The sequence below is a fragment of the Poecilia latipinna genome, unplaced genomic scaffold (genome assembly GCF_001443285.1).
Source record: "Poecilia latipinna isolate Pla-1442-1.1 unplaced genomic scaffold, P_latipinna-1.0 Scaffold3095, whole genome shotgun sequence".
Taxonomy (NCBI): Eukaryota; Metazoa; Chordata; class Actinopteri; order Cyprinodontiformes; family Poeciliidae; genus Poecilia; species Poecilia latipinna.
In genome coordinates, this window is record NW_015115711.1 from 10,389 (window position 1) to 27,546 (window position 17,158).

The window sequence follows — 17,158 nt, forward strand, 5'->3', positions numbered from 1 at the left end:
TTGAAAAACATAAAATATGAGCATTTTCTGAAATTTTCATTAAGATCAACTATGCATTTCTTAAATCCATGGAAAGTAAACAGTGCATATGGCCCGTTAGCTCAGCCTGTAAAAGTATGGTGCTAATAACACCAAGGTCATGGGTTCAATACCCATACTGGCCAATTCAAACTGAAGTGTTAAGAAAATCAACATATAAAAAAGGCTGGCAAATCAGATATTATACATATTTATGTTGAAAAACATTAGAATATGAACACTTTTCCTAAACTTTCATTAAGATCAACTACGCATTTCTTAAATCCATGGAAAATGAACAGTGTGTATGGCCTGTTAGCTCAGCTGATCAGAGCATGGTGCTAATAACACCAAGGTCATGGGTTCAATACCCATACTGGCCAATTCAAACTGAAGTGTTAAGAAAATCAACATATAAAAAAGGCTGGCAAATCAGATATTATACATATTTATGTTGAAAAACATTAGAATATGAACACTTTTCCTAAACTTTCATTAAGATCAAGTACATATTTCTTAAATCCATAGAAACAGTGTGTATGGCCGGTTAACTCAGCTGGTCAGACCGTGGTGCTCATAACACCAAGGTCATGGGTTCCATCCCCATGCAGGCCAATTAAAAACTAAAGTCTTAAGAAAATCACCACATAAAAAATGACTGGAAAATCAAATATTATACATATTCATTTTGTAGAACATGAACACTTTTCTTAAATTTTCATTGAGATCAAGTACATATTTCTTGCATCCATGGAAGCTAAACAGTGTGTATGGATAGTTCGCTCAGTTTGTTAGAGCATGGTGCTAGTACACCTGAGGTTATGGGTTCAGTGTCCCTGCTGGGCAAATACAATCAAGTCTTTCAGACAATCAAAATAACAAATGCCTCTGAAATAAAATCAACACATCAAAATCAGTAATTGCTTAAAAATAAACTATTATGCATGTTGATTTTGAAAAACATTAAATGAGCATTTTCTGAAATTTTCATTAAGATCAACTACTCATTTCTTAAACCTATGGAAAGTGAACAGTGCTGCTAATAACACTATGGTCATGGGTTCAATGTCCCCACAGTAGCCAATTCAAATCTAAAGTCTTAAAAAAATCAACCCATAAAATAGGCTGCTTGAATTTGCTATGTCAGTGAGTCACCAGAAGAGGCAGCAACTAGTGCAGCCGCTGATTGTTGTCATGGTTTACATTTTCACTGAATTGAATTTGTTACATCAGGGTCAACACAAAGTCTTCTGTTTCAGAGCACTCAGTAACTTTTTATTAAACTGTAGCTGTGAATTAACGACATTAAAGTATTTAAGAAGCTCAGAAAATTGACTTTAAATGACAAATAGGTACAACACGGTGGTTCTTTAAAATGGACAACTTTTATTTAGCATATTAATATGTGTAATTGTATAGTTGTTTTTTTGAAATCACTATGTAATATTAGACGCTCTCAATGACTTTCATTCAGCTGACTGGACTGAGGGCAAAAATGGCTCTTTTGATTTTAAAGTTTGACCTCTGACCTTGTAGGACCCTGTTGTGTCACATTTAACCAACCGGAATGGTTGCACATTTAATTCCTCTTAGTATTATTTGGAGGTGAGAATTTTTTTTCTTTCTTTTAACTTTCCTTTGACTCGTCCCTTTTAGGGACACAAAAATGACCGCGGTTTGATCCTAACAAACTTGGACTGGTTACATGTTGTTCTGTTTACTTGCCGAAAACAATGGAGTGCAGGTGGAAAACTCAGGAGTCTCAGCAGAAATCAAACAGAAGCCCCATTAATCTGCTCTCACTCGCCCTCTGGGCCCCATCAGGGTTTTTCTTTACAAGCGCAGCTATGCATGCAGCTTTATATTGCCTGTTATCCCCACTTTACTGTAAAACGCTGTCATGGTTTAGATTGAATTTCCTCATCTAGGTGACCCTCTGTTACAGGAGCTGCAGGAGCTCCACTCACCACACGCTCCCCTGAGGCTCCTGCTCACCACCCATTTAGTGATTCACTTTGGAAAAGCTGTCACTCCTGGGTGGGGGTGGTGGGACGGTGTACTCCCAATACTCTGTTCTCATGAATTCACATGAGGCTGATGTGCCTGGTTTTGCCTTGAAAGAAAGAACAGCCTATATTCATCAGACAGATTCCAGGCTGAGCTGCAACGCCAGCTCATCTCACTGCTGCAACGTAGGGATAAATGGTTTGTTCCACTAATTGGTAATTAAAATAGGATTTATTTCCACCTTTGCAAAAGAATGTGTAAAAAGCTCACCAACACTATAATATCATTTCATCATCCCAAAGTGAACAATTTAGAACTTTTTTTACTTCCATTTGTGTCTCAAATGCTTCTTTTGACAATCTTTTTAGGTGTCCAGAAGATGAGTCATTTCAAAGACCTCCTGATTGTTAAGTCACATTGCATGAACACTGTGCTGTTACCTAACAACCCAAAGAGAGTGCCAGGATGTTTGGTTAGCTGGTTTTCCCACTGTCTGCGCTGTACAATGGCTGCTGGAAAAGATAAGTGTTTTGTTGTTGACTTTGCATTCAAAAACCACTTGCTCTATTCTTACTGGTTGTACAGGAGGCTCTACTTCTGCTTTTCAAAGATGTACAGTTGTATAATTTTGCATCTGTTTGCAGCCATTTTTATGGGCGAGTGTAAACGTTGAGTTGGCGGCGTGGCCAACAGCAGACTATTTGGATTTAAATTGACATGAAACTCTAAAACAGCTCAAAATAGGCAGAACTGAAAGACTAAAATCTTCTCATCTAGGAATGATTTTGTGTAGACCATAAACCCACCCTAACCTGTTCAGGGAAGTGTTTATCTTCAAAAGTCAGGAAATTACCTCAAGACAATTTCTCAGCTGAACTTGCAGAATTATAAGAATAATAGAAAAAGCTGAAAAAGCTGAAAATTTGACAGGAGATCCAGTGATTTTTTTGCCACATTATGAATTAGTTAGGGACCTGTTGAAGAGCAAATCAGTTCATTACAAAACAACAATTAATCACAGATGACCTGCAAGACCAGCAAACAAAATCACCACTGTTCCAACTATAATGCCTTGAAAGCAAGAACCAGGCTTAACCTGATGAAAGAGCTTCAACACAGCCACAAATATGATACTTTTATTTAATTTAAATAAATTGAATTCATTTTAAACTCAAGAACTTTGTGTATCATGTGATGAAATAGCTGCAATATTTCCCAACAGCCATCATGCTTTTATGTAACAGGTCATAACTGCATTTTATGACCTAATACCTGAATACAGTTTAAAGGAATGCAGAGGCCAGAGAAAACAGATGCATGACCTTGTGCTGTGTGAATAAGTAGAAAAGAAATCTGCATAAGCAGTAGAGCACAGATGTAAATACATGGTTTGGTTCTTTTTTTTCCAGTTTTTATTGGCTCTAGTGGCCTTTATTTGATAGTTAATTGACAGGAAAGTGGGGAATGAGAGAAGGGGAAGACATGCAGCAAAGGTCACCAGGTTGGGAATTAAACCTGTGACAGCCACATTGAGAACTGAGGCCTCCATATTTGGGTTGTGCTTAACCCCTGCGCTACCAGAGCACAACTGGTCTGGCTCTTTTAATGTGGAAGATAGATCTCATTCAAAGCACTTTAAACATGGAGCATAACAACCGAACAGATTCCTACCATCTAACCCAACGAAATCATAAGAATTTACCAGCGGCAACAAAAATCACTATGTTAGTTTAGAAACACACCTCACGACGTATCAGGTTAGAGCTTGATTTGTGCACATTTAATCTAAAACCAGCTGTCTTATGACTACATCTATCTTGACTCCATCATTTTCCCCCCATTACTTTCTAGACTAAAATTGCTCCAATGTTTGGTAAGATACTTACAACTTCTAATTGCCTCTCAAAACCCCGCTTAGAGAAAAATGAACCATCCTTTTAATTGTATTTTCAATATCAACCAGGAGTGTATTTGCATGCATGTACTTACTGTTTTATTTTGCTTTTTGTGGGCCAAACTTAAATGTTTCAGGTCAATCAATCAAATTTTATTCTCAAGCAAAGATAACCTGCATGGATTTTTTTTTATCATTTAAATAATGATCATTTGATGGTGGGCAGTCCTTTATACCACAGAGGAAGAATTTTAGCTCCCTCTTGTTTGCAGAATTACTTTTATTTAGCAGGCAAAGCGCTACACGTCATAAATCACATATGATATAAAAACAAGCATATAAAACAGCAATAAAATGACAAGAGCCCTGTAAAACAAAATGGCTTTCAGATTGTTTTTAAAACGTCTGCAGAACTCATAAACCAGGTTTTAGAGAATGAAAGGCAGTTCAAGGTTGTGTCACAGCATCTCAATCAGATTTAAAGGTTATAGAGAAATTTCTAAAGGTGTTTTCACACGTCATACTCCGGTAGATTCAGTTTGATTGAGGATCAAAAGCGCAATATTTATTATACTTTCATCTGCTGCAGTTTGTTCTCACGCTGCACCTTTAAAAGACCTGTTCACCCCGACAACACAAAAACCTCTGAAGAAAACACTGAATGCAACTTCCCATTTCACAAAACGTAAACAAAAATGGACTGGCGTCAAATTTTAGCAGTTGAAAGATTTCTCTTTTGTTTTTGGTAAAGCTATTTCTCCCTTTAGCGTCAGACTCAAGTTTGTTTTGCTTGTTTTTTTCCTAGAATGTTCTTTAATGTAGTCCATTTCCTGCTCCAGTCTGCTTGGCGTTCACATACGCATTCAAACTGCGCCAGAGTTCACTTCAACTGAACCAAGGCTGAAGTTTGTGAGCGGACCAGACTTTACTTTGTTGGTTGACATCAGAGTTTGATTGTCCATTCACACCTCCCCAAACAAACCAGACTTTCTAGAAAAACGAACTAGAATTCAAATAAAGGGGACTAGTCACGGCTGGTGTAAATGGACCCTTATGTGTTTTGGACTCAAGCAAACCACATCAGATGCTTATCCACACATGGAGAGAACAGTAGTGAATCTTCCCTACTTGATTTACCATCAGAGTTCATACAGGAGGTCACAAAATGACATCCAAGTCCATCCTTGGTAGCACATCAGTCCATCACTTGGGCTGAAAAATCAGCTTAGAGTGGCCAGTTATTGCTTATATGCATGAACTGAAACATTGATGATTCAAAATGTTCTTTTTCCTCTTTTTAAACCTTTAGATGCATATGTAGAATGAGCCGAGTGTCACCGATGTTTCATTAAAGTGTGCCTGGATTCTAACAGCTGGACTTCCTGGTTTTGCTTTAAAACAGGTTTTATCCTCTGTTGAATCCACAGATTGAAGCAAAAAGGAACTATGGATAGTTTACATCTTTCTGAGTTTGTCACTGAAACAAGAGAATAAGGAACATTTATTCCAATCTAAAACTCCTGTCACATTAGTAAAAAAGAGATGTATTATGTATCCAAAATGTAGTTCATCTAATTGCCATCATGGTGTTTTCCCAGGGATTTACTGGAGCTGGTTTGGTGTTAAATTGAGTTATGTGAAATGTTTAATAAATTGTCTGACAAATTAGATCATGCCGGCTTAGTCCACTGAGTCCAGGCAGGATGTTCGTCTAAGAAAGAGTAAGAGCAGATTTCAGTTACACAGATCAGTGAGATGAGAGGCGCTCATGACATATTTTCTAAGGGATATTCACTTGACTGGCTCATTAGCCTTTAAGCTGTTCTCTTCAACCTCTAACATGGATCTTTGCCCATTTTACCAATCTGTCAGGCGGCTGATGTTTCTGTAGCTCCTTACAGTGAGACTGGATGCAGGTCATGTCGAGAAGAAATCAAGGAATGAAGCTAACGATGCAACCCAGACGACAGATGGATGGATGAGTTGGTCATAAGGACACGATCCAGACAATCTTTCTAGTTAGAGTTGGTTGTGACCCATAAAAACCAAGATAGTGCACTAAAAGTAAAGTTATAATGTTATATAGATTTTAGTTCATCACGTTTAACAGTCTACCGCCAGACAGGCATAAGCCCCGCCCACTTCCTGGTGTGAATTTGATTGATTTTAGTACAAACGTGGCTACACAGCATGTGGCATTTTGATTTTTCTCCCACTTTGCCGCTCTAGTAAGTGTTTTGTTTCTTCAGTGTTGCTTTGGAAAGATTACGGAAATGTCTGATTGTGGTTTAGGTATATTCTTACGGTTTCAAGATTTATTATTCATCTTCTTTAGTTGCTTTAACTGTTAGGACTGTATTTGTTGTTGGTTTGATTTGTGACTGCAAATGTACCCATTCATGTCTTCCAGTGCTTAATGCTGAGCATCTTGTATCGTGATTTTAGATCGTTTTCTTCTGCTATTAATAGCACTATATGTACTGTTCTCTTTCCTGTGAATTGCACAATGAGGTGTTTTGTTTTTAGCTACTGTGCTAATTCCTACATATTTACACTGACATGTATTGTGGTAATGTTGATATTTCTTGTTTCTTTGCACTATTTTCTGTCAGAACAGGAGATGGTTATGTGTGAAGTTATTCGTTTTTACAATCTACAAACTAAATAGTTTTCAAAACCAATTTTTAAAAAAATAACCACGTGATTTATTTAATACACCTGCTTTATTGTGTAATCTTGTAGAAGTTCTTGCTGCTTTCTTGTGTTTTTCCAGATGTAATATAATTTTTCCTTTTTATTGAATTTAGGATTTTATGTCTCTTCAGTTTTTCTCCCCCTATAAACTTTATTTTATGTTGGATGCTATAATTTTTCATTGGTTTTTATGTGGGAGATTAACAGCACAGTAACTGAGTCTTTCTGACCTTCATCTCCTCTCCAGTATTTAGTTTCCTCCTATTGGTCAGTGATGCTTGTTTCATTTAGAGTCTCTTGGATTGTGGGTCGGTCTTAACTTGTCCTGCATCTACAACTGGCATGTAATTTAAAATATAATTTTCAAACTCTCTTATTGTATCTATTCTAATAATAGTAAACTCAGTGTTTCAGCAGTTTTTCTGTTTTCTGGAAGTTTGTTCCAGACTAGACACGGATAAAAACTGAATGCTGCTTCTTAGGTGCCGAGTATTTTTCAAGCGACTTAAATGTGAGAAAATTCAACAAAAACTTGCTGAAATTTAAATAATGAGAACATTAGAAATAAAAGCAAAACTGTCAGCTTATTAATTTAAATACAAAAACTTTAAGATGAACATATAGCTAAAAAAAGCTGAAATCAATACAAAGCCCTCTTTTGAATAGTAAAAAAATGAAGACATTCCAGAAAAGCAAATAAGCTGACTTGCAAAAAAAACTTTTAGCAGAAAAGTTCAGAAAAAGCATAATTTTTTAGCTTTTAAGCATTCACACAATTAAACCTGCAGTCTGTGTCTTTATGAAGTTATTTATCTTTTGCATATTTGTTAAAATTATCATTATGTCGTGTCAGAATAAGACAGTAAACTCAAGCTCCTCTGCCTTCTCCCAGCGCTCCCAGAAATACACCACTCAGTCAGAAACAACCAGTCAGAGCCAGGGGGAGGATCTTAGTGCTGTCAATCACTCTTGTGCTCAACCCTTCCCCTTGTTCTTTGCTAAGCTACAGCTGGTTCACCACAATGTAGCCTGCCATGAATGCTAAGGCTAGTTAGCATGACCTCTTCACAGATTACCTGCCTCGTATTCATCTGTCACAACATGGTGACACTTTTAACAGATTTGTAAAATACATATTTTTGTAAAAAGTCCTTACTACAGCTTTCAATTAGCTGTGCTCCGGTTTTGTTCCTCTTTTCTATTCACAAATTGAATGAGCACGGCACTGGAGGGATTGTTCTGGACTAATTGAAAGCTTTTTATTTCTTCTTCTGCATGAAACTTGTCCATATGCTGCACATTTATCCTTCCTTTCTTCTACGCAAAGGGTCAAAAGGTTAAATTCAAATTCACAGAGCTCCTAGCGTAACCTGTTGCAAGTAGTGGCCTTCCCTCATTTAAACGACCTGAACGAAGTAGGTCACGTTGCATAACACAGAAGGAGGAGGTGAAGAACATCATGTCTTCTCGGTCCCCATGTGGCCGCAGTCAGAGGAAGAGTGTTTTGGAGGTGACACTTGGTTTTTCTCAGTGCCGACAGATAAACATCTCCTTCCTCTCACAAGTCTTCAGGCAAACAGCTGAGACTGGCCCCGTTCCAGAAGCTCCGTCTTCGCCTCGCTCACCCTTCGCTCTGCCCTCTTGACATGATTTGAGCTTGATCTGAAATTTGCAGCATGTCTCACTGAGGGAAAGAGAAGGCGTTGCGATCTTCGCTTGTACTGTGTTGTAACTGTGTCCCAGGTGCATTTTGTTGACATAAAAGAGCCGAACATTCGCTTGTTTGACAGGTTTCTGTGGAAAGCTAGTTTTACTCCCTCATCTGCAGATGAAAATATTGGAATAATACAACAAAAGGAGAACAACAAGGCTTAAACCAAGTTCAGATAATCTTGGTTTGGTGAAATTAGCGATTATGCATCATGAAATGCCATGTAGATATTGAGCATTTATTCCCAAAACACTTCGCAAGGGAGAGTGAATTTCTTGGAAGTGACTGCAGCCGGAGACATGCATCAAGAGGCATCCAGTCTGGATTTCCAGAGGCAGTTAAGGTCCCAACAGACAGCCAGCTGCTCCATCGCCCTCCTCACCTCAGGCCACCACGCTCATTTAGAAACACAGAGATGCTCATCTTAGCCACACAGGAGGCTAACATTTATCTAATCATTGATTTCACCTTCCCTGCCTTGGTAAATTACATTTCAGGACAAAATTATAGCCCCAACTGTGATCATTTCTCTCATTATTTTACCTTGCACACATAAATGGCATCATTCCACAAAAACAAAAAGCTACCAGGGTCAATATTATTAGCCCAATAAACAGCTGTTGCACAGTGATGTGCTTTAATTTTGAAAAGCTTCAGGTTTGCAAAATTAGTTCACACTGGATGTTTTCTCCTAATTCAGATCCAGTATAAGCACCAAGAGATTTAACTCTGAATTGAGAAAGCATAGTCTCAAAAATAATTCAAGTTAAAAAAACAATTGTTGATTCTCAGAAAGCAAGAGGACAAAGGAGATTCAAAAAGAGCCACAATGCAGGAAATTACAACAAAAAAAGAGTAAATCTCTGCCTGAGATTGACTGAGATCAATCTTGGAAATTTTCTTGAAAAACAAAGGGAATTTCTGAGTGTGAAAAGTGGCTAGAGAAAAATGCTGAAAATTTTTGATTCATCAGAAATTTTAAAAATTCTTGGAAATTTATGAGTTTCGAAAGTAAAAAATGTTTTTTAAAAAATTTATCTGATTAATCTCAAACTTTCAAGGATTTTATTATATTTTATGTTGACAAAATCCTGATTTTATGGCATTATTACATAATGTGGCATTACAAGCCTTTGCTGTTTGCACTGGAAAATACAGACTGTGATTTGGACAAACGTCTTAGTGACGTTATAATTCCACCGTAGCAGCTTTTGTTGGACACAAAGCTCAGAAAAAAGAGCTGCCTTTATTATGAAGGCAGTCCTCAGACTGCCTTCATAATCAAATAAGGTTCCAGCCACGACATGAAGGGTTGTGGATAACATAGGGTGGTCTCAATCTGGGCTGAAGTGAGCTTTAAAGACTCGTTAGCATGTAGCGTACCAGCGTTAACCATGTGCAAGGTGTCAGGGAGCGAGATGTGAAAAAGTTTTTCCTCATACCTGGAAGTGATCCGACATTTACAGAGCAGTGTGGAAAGGTCAAAGCTGTGCAGCAACATTGGAAGCCCACTTGTACGATACTCATCACAATACGGCTAATGATCGGCGTAATGCCTTGCTCTCTGACTCAGCACAATGCTAAAAGGTTAGGACAGCACCAAAGTCATTTACTTGTGCGATCACAAAGGTTGCTGCAGCTTCATGTTAACTGTTGCATATCATTAGCATGTGCAGCAAATGTTTGGCTTTGTGCACATTCACAAAAGAACAATTAGCATTTATATAGGTTCCAAGTGTGAAAGGCGAAACTGATTAAGATAACTACAGGAAGGGTAAATGCTGAGGTTTGACACGTGACTTAACATTTAATTATGCCCCACTTTGTAGTTTTATTTACAGATATATTAGCGTTCGCCGCCGAACTTTAAGCCAAGCAGTTCAGCCCAATAGTAGGTTTATAATATCAAGATGAAGGGAAGGATTTGAACTTTTGCAGCTTTTATTTCTCTTCTACCTTCCTGCGCTCTTCAATAAGATTGCATCCAGCTGCCTGTGACCTCGCCACCAACTTCTCCCGATTGACCAGGAGACTAATGTGAATAAATGCCAGTCCATTTACTTCACCTGTGCGTTTCTAGGAAGGAACTGATAATTATCATTCGTCTCCTGGCGGGGGGTGGTTGTCTGGGCCTTTCATGTGACAGATAAGAAGGCAGGTAAAATAAACTGGGAAAGGGAAACGTGTAATGTCATTTCGGCAGGCTGGCATCTGAAGAAAGGTCCCAGATGAGTCGCCAAAATCTTTTTCCTTACCATCAACTCTCCCTCCTGTAAGAACACACAGACGCGAAGTTGGGGTCACGTCTGTTTGATCTCCTAATGTTCTGCTCAGGCTGAAGGTGAAGGAAAGATCTGGACACTGTCATAGGTCATCTCTCCTTCACTCACAGGCAGACCTGCTGTCTGCTGGGCTTTATTTTAACCAGACAGGGAAGTACAAAGCTAATGGTTCTAAAAGTTACTTTGAATTAAGTCAGAGTTAATTAAAACCTGAAGATTGAAAACCATAATTGATACATAATGATGGTTTTTGTTTCTCCAGATTCCACAAATGAAGTAAAAAAACAACTCAGGCATCTCATTCATTTTTTTTACAAAATAAAATCATACATATGAATTGAATAGCTGAACATGCTAGCTTTTCAAAACATACTTTTAATTTCTGCATTTGGGATTTTTAAATCTGATTAATCGGGTTGCTGTGAATTAATCATTTTTTTAAAGAACCGAGTTAATGAATGAGTTCTAAACGTTTTATTAGGGCTGTCAAATGATTAAAATAGGAATATAACAGGCCAAACATGAGATCATTTCTTATGTCTTTGATGCTTTTCTATTTATCATTTGGCTTCGGAGTCACATACTGGCACTCCAGGCGTTCTAAGTTTGATTATAAAGGAAAATCATTTCTGACAGATATACAGAGACTATACTCTAAAACCAAATTAAAAGAAGTTATAACTCATAATAACTTTGTAATAAGCCACCGATCTTTAAAAAAACACAATGGCTGACTTTAAATGTCCCTTCAGAGGAAAAACAACTATAGAGTATTGAAATTTAATTAACATATAATGATTTGGTCTTTAACTATTGATTAAAATAAACAAACAACAGAAAGACAGTAACACACCACATCCTGATGCAGTAGAGCACTGAGATCCTTCATCCCGATACACGCGCACTATTCACAGCATCAGACTTTACACTTTAAAGAAGTGACAGGATTTGATATTCCACCTAAATCAACTACGTTCTTCTACGTTTGACATTGTGCTATACACAGTTTTCAATACACCTGGATGTGGTTATATGATAAACAATGTGACAAAAGTTTCATCTTTTTCCCACAAACTTTTTGTTTCCGTTTGTCCTTTCATCTACTTTCAGTTTCTTTCTTCCAAAACTTCACCTGTGTTTGGTGATATTTAAGCATTACTTCAGTTCATACCTACTGGATTATCAGTCACATTCTTGGTCCTTATTTTTCTTTTGCTGGCCGGTCGTTTCACGCTTGGTTGGACTTTTTAGTTTCCTGATTTACGATCCTTAAAAAAGTGATTTATACTTTACACTATTTCTACCCAAACTGTATTCATCACTCAAGTCAAAGCATCTTAAACACAAACAGCAGCAAAAAATTATTTGTTGTGTAACGGCACAACAAAGAACCTCAAAGGGCAGATACAGCTCACAGCCTTCATACTTAAAATCAGAGGAAAATGTTCTACCCTACAGTTCACCGATTTTAAATAGTTGGTTTCTACTTTCACTGGTGGCCTGTCATTGATTTATATCATTACATTAAATATGATGTATCATTTTAATTGGTAAAGTTACACAGCATTACCACCTTCAAGTATATAAGTAAACATATCTGAGATAAAGATTTTACTAGGTTAGCAATAAAAAAAGGAAAGCTTTTAAAGATTACTTTGATTTATTTGTTATTGTTCCCTGCAAAATACATTTTGTTGATGTTTTCCTTCCAAAGTGACATTTTAAAAGCTTAACCTACAGACACTTTTTGACCCCACTTCAGCATGGAGCTCCATGAATCTCAGTTTGCTTTTCTACTCTGGAAATTTCAAACACAACTCCACAAATTTGGTCTTTGACTTTGCCATCCCACAATTCTCTCTGCCTCCGCATGCAAAATGTTGCTCTCCAAAGCAGGTTGTCAAATGGTTTCCCAATCAGCTTGAATTAGTCCTGGAAGCTGACAGTCACCGTAAAGACGGATCCACTGGATGAGTCCCGAAATCTTTGAATTAATATCTTGCCCTGAAGATATAATAAGCCTCACCCTTTCAGCTGCTGCTCAGCTCTTTCTCCTGCACTTCATTAGTAAAAGTAAAGCCAAGGCTGTCATTTGACAGTTTGACAGATACATTCTGCTGCAACAAAAGCTCACTCCGGTTTTTTGGGTCACCCTGGCACCGGAGACGCACTTGGGTGCAATTTGTGCAGGTGTATCGTCCCGCTCTGCTTCCTGCACCACGTTCAGAACATTTTCCAAATATCTGCGAAGTGCACCGCTCGTGATTCACGTCGAGTTTGACCAATCATTCTGGGAGGCTTCAAGCTGATTGGACTCTTCTTAAACCGTTGTTTAAGAAACGATATTTTGATGTTGTGAGCTGGTCGAGAAAAAGAATATTAGACGAAAAAAAAATCTGAAAAACCAAATTATTGAACATAAAAAAATAAATTTTAATGTCGATGAGTAAAATCTGTATTTGATATCAAGTAAAATATGACCCAGAATTTTCTAGAAAATCCTTGTGGTAAAGTACTTGTAGCTGGCCACCAGGCTTTCCCCTGATTTCTCGGTGATTGTTTGGTAACTTAGAGCTTCAGCTTCTTTTTAGCAGGATTCAGACAAACTAGCTCACTCCATTAACCTCAATGCCTTAGGAATGGGATGAGGAACGTCTAAGAGAAGCTTAAAGTTCAGCATCCACATCAAAATGAGTCAGTTGAGGTAGTTCAGGGATGGATGATATTAGAAAATCTTGCGATGATAATAACATTGCGACATCAGTTGCAACATAATGCCTGTTTTGCTTATTTGCTTGTTTGACTCAGTCCAACTGTGTAAATATATTAGCATGGAAATGCATTGAATTTGTGCACTTCACTTACAACCACAAACTTCAGTGTATTTCGTTTCACATGATTAACAGGGTTCGGGTCAGAATCTGTAGAAAAACGTAAACATTTCTAGAACATCCTAAGCTTCTGGTTTTGAGCTGCTCAGTAGTTCATGTGTTTGTCTAAAGCTCAGTTTTTTCCAAAGACTTGACAGTGAAGGATAGTTTATTGGTTCATTGACTCAGAAGGTATGCACACCACACTTTATATCATGTGTTTATCTGTTTAATTATGCACTACTTTTGAGTTTATCACATAAAAAAAGCAAAAGCAAAAGAAAATGGACATAATGTTGCTGATATTTGCAATTTTATTTGTAAGTATTTCCAACAAATACTTACTTACTGTCTTGGTAATTAGAGAAGATGATTGATATGGAAAGATACAAACATTTGATGTCTGGAGCACTGATGTGATCAATTTTCTTGTGAACACATGAACCCAGACCTCAGAGCATCCCCTCCTGCTCCTACCTGGCAGCAACATGGAAAAACTGAGACATTTTTTTCTTTCTAACTTCTTAAAACCTCTAATTAGATGCATCAGCACAAGTATCCTTTTGATTTATTAGTGTGTTTACAAATGGATGTAAATAATTCTCATTATTAGCATTATTATTAACATTTGTCCTGTGAAACGTTTAGTGTGATGTTTTATTAAGAAAGAAAAGTGGGAAATAAAACATGCTAGCTACATAGCTCCTCTGATTTCAGATGGAAGTCTGGTTGCTCACATCTATATTTGATTCAAAAATGGAGAAATGTAGAAGCTTGAGTTACTTTTGAGGCCCAGAGTGTTTTTTTTTTATGGTTATCGCATACAGGGTGGCTTTAAACTGAAAATCCATTTTTATTTGTTATTTCATTTTTGATAAGCACACACCTCCGTGAGAGAAATCTGAAAAACACCATCTATGTAACAAATGGAATCACAGATTTGCTCAGACTGATGCAAAAACCCCAGAGCCTGTTTCTTTATGCTGTTGGTGAGGTGGAGCATGCTAATGGAGACCACCAAGAAAACACAACCATATAAAAGCCCAGCATGCAAATTAGAAGAGACACCTTGCTGTTCTGGTTACTACATGTGGTTAGATGTCAGGAAACATCTGTTTTCATTCAAGCTTGAAGTCACAACATTAGCAGCAGCAACTTTAGCCAGTCCTTCTCTGTGCAGGTTTATCAGACTCACATTGTTGCTCAGGTATATTGAACCTCTTTTCCAATATTTTTGTAAACAAAAAGTTTGGGTATAGATTCAGCTGTCAGATGATCTCACATTTTACTATGAAATACTTTACATGGTCAATTCAATGAGTGCACTTTGCCAAGGTCCTGTGACTGCAAAACAGCCTCCAGATTATCACCCCTCCAGCACCATGCTTGGGAATTGGAGCTAATGTTTGTGTTTGTTGTGCTTGGGATCCAAACTGTGAGAGTATTTCAATCAAAACACACAAACCGATAGTAAGGGTGCATTCACACTCTGGTCCGCCTGAAAACGCAGGTCTGGGTTCGATTGAGGTGAACTCTGGTGTGTTCTGAATGCGTATGTGAATAACAAGCAGGCCGGAAGCAAACTACAACACATGGCATTCTGGGTAAATCAAATCAAATCAACCAATCAGTCCAACAATAGCAGGAGAACTAAGTTGTCGCCTTTTACCAAAAACAAAAGAGAAATCCTACAACAGCTAAAATGTGATCCCACTCCATTTTTGTTTGCATTTTATGAAAAAGGAATTTGTGCTTAGTGTCTTCTTCGGGGGGTTTTTGAGTTTTTTCCTCTGGTGATTCTTAGAGCAGCGCCACCACAGGAGAGAAGGGGAACAGGATTTTTGATTCATCTGACAGTATGGTATGAAAGCGAACCACACCAAGTGAAAATGTAACAATTGTTGCAATTTTGGTCCCCAATCAATCTGGATCAACTGGACTATCAGGCATGAAAAGAACCTAACAAAACTGACTGAATGTGTCCAATGGCCAGAAAACCACAAGCTAGTTTTTCTTTGCAATGTTGCTTTTTTCTTTGCACTGATCTTCATGGTGCTTTGATTCTTTACACTTTTCAGACATTTTGTTGTAAATTTGCTACTGTTTGGCCGAACATTTTATTCTAGAATAATCTGGTACACTGAGACATTTATTGCTGGTTCACACATTCATCAATAAATGAATCTCAAACACTGTTTCAAACAAGAGCTGTCCAAATGATGAACTGAAAAACATGCACTGAAGGTAAGATGAGACATGAACACTGTAGTCCGTTTCAAGCTGTAATCCAATCAGCTGTGCCTCAAAAGGCCTCTTGGAAGTTTTACAGAAAGTCACGGAAAGTATTTTAGTGAAACTTGGACTAATTGGAGCAGCTCTTTTTGACTCTTTGTGAAAAGCACAAGGTTGAACTTGGCAGCGGTGCTTTAAAACAGCTGCCAAACAAAAGCTCTCATACGGAGGTCCTGACAGACAGAATGGGCAATAAATCCTCATTTATGTGATGGTCACTGAGGTGTGACAAGCTGGCTTCCACAAGACGGAGCTAGATCAAAGACTGGGCAGAGATGGAGATGGCTGGATGGACATTCACCTTTGGCGAAAGATTCTGTGCAGATCTGACCTTGACGTTCTTCATCTTAATCTGGAAACCAAAGTAGAAATGTCACGTTTGCAGGATTTTTGGAATGGATGTGGAGCTAATTTTGAGTCTTAAGACTTCAAAGACTTTTCAATACTCACTGTGTAGAAATGATCCTTAAGTTTGCTCCTCTACTGAGCACTGAACCCATAATTTCAGGAATTTCATTTCTTCAATTGTAGATGAAAGGTAAAAAAAAAACAAAACAACAAAAAAAAAAAACAGCTTTGAAAAATCTGATAGGTTTGGAGAATACAACAAAAACATAAACTGGATGCAGGACTTTTTACATTTTTAAGAAGTGTTAGTTAAAGGGGACATAATAGAAAAAAATCACATTTTGTACATTTTTGTACTTCAATTTGTGTCTTAATTGCTTCTAAGAACAGCCCAAGTTCTTAAAAAAAAAACAAAACAAAACAAAAAAAAACAGTCAGCCGTTTTTTGACTATAAGTTCTTTATTTTTTTTGGTGTTTGGAAAATGAGCCGTTTCAAAAACATCCAGAATATAACGTCAGAAATCAGCAGGTACTGCACATCACTAGCAACCAAAGATGTACGGTTATGTAATTGTGCATCAGTTTGCAGTGATTTTCACTTGAAGCGCCGAGTTGAGGGCGTGGCCGGCAGCAGTTTATCTGGATTTAAAGTGACAAAAGGCCCTGAAAGAGCCCATTTTGAAAGGAGCTCAAATTCAGGAGTACCTGTTGATTTGATGAAGCAAAGGCCTGTTAATTTCAAAACAGTAACCACAACTGAGTGAAACAATGGATTGACCAACACTTAGAAAATTGAGAAAATCCAAGGAACTCAGTTAAGATTTTAGAAGGAAAGTTATGGATTAACAGAAGTTGGGAAAGTTTTTTTTTTTTTTAACCATTTCTACGGCCAATTTCAAACAACAGCATGCAAGCATCTGTTATTTAGCTGCATCACAACTTTACAAGGCCTGGAATAACAATCTCAGCTAACTGAAAGGACATTGCTGAAGTTGTTGAGGAACCAAGAAGGCTCAAGTCCACCATGAACTAATTATATGT

General features: G+C 37.6%; 1 non-coding gene across 1 annotated transcript; it reads left to right on the top strand.

Moving 5' to 3' along the window:
* The first annotated feature begins 327 nt into the window (after positions 1–327).
* trnai-aau (transfer RNA isoleucine (anticodon AAU)) lies at positions 328–401 on the top strand. Its single transcript has one exon. It is a non-coding gene; the product is annotated as a tRNA-Ile (tRNA).
* Positions 402–17,158: the final 16,757 nt, after the last annotated feature.